Here is an 899-nt window from a genome sequence, read left to right as displayed (position 1 = left end):
TTGATACTCACCAGCCCTCAGAATGTGTGAGAGATCAGAATTGAGATTTGGTCTCTTCCTTACCAAGAAAAAGCCAAGCCATGTCCAGCACAGCTACTCCCTTCTGTCGTCCCATGGGCAGGAGCTGGTGCCACAGTTGCAGGCTCACCCTTCGGCTGCTGGCATGGGCACCACCAACACTGCACATGAGGGAAGCTGCAGATACAACTGCAGAAAGACATGTAGCCATGTCTGATGGTCTGATACCTATAGGTTATAGGTCTGATACCTATAACCACGCAGGGAAGGCAATGAATAGAAAGCACGAGGGAGTTCTGCCATTAGGAATGCATTTATAGCCTGAGAATATTATTGACGGGTCTTGGAACAGGGCAGCCTACTCCGATTAATTCCCTTTGGAAATGAAAGGCTAGAGCCAGCCACTCGGCTCAGGGTGTGCAGGGTTTCCTTTTCCAGTGACTCAGAGCTGAGCAAGATGGGAAAAATCTGACCTTGTGTAAGAGTTTATGATTTTATACTAATTCGGTTTAAAACACTTTGATTGTCTTATCACTTGTAAAGTCTCTGTTCTCTCCTCCCTACCAAAACCTGATAGTTAAGTAGAATACCAAACAGATTGCATTTTAAGCAAACATTAATATAATATAATATAATATAATATAATATAATATAATATAATATAATATAATATAATACGCCTTGCTTTGTTATGCAGCCCATCACAGAGGTCATTACAGAGGGCAGCTGTTTAACAGTGAGCAGACACTGGACTGTTACCCCACCAGGGCACCTGCACTTTTATTTCCCCAGGCAAATGCTGCAGCGTATAATTGCACAGCAAGGGCAGGTACACTGAGGGTCTTCCAGGAAAAGCTCAACCAGCTTCCGCACGTGCCAAG

Source organism: Athene cunicularia (genome assembly GCF_003259725.1).
Source record: "Athene cunicularia isolate RWA chromosome 11 unlocalized genomic scaffold, athCun1 chr11_part1, whole genome shotgun sequence".
In the NCBI taxonomy this organism is placed as follows: domain Eukaryota; kingdom Metazoa; phylum Chordata; class Aves; order Strigiformes; family Strigidae; genus Athene; species Athene cunicularia.
Note: the sequence above shows the minus strand (reverse complement) of the source record.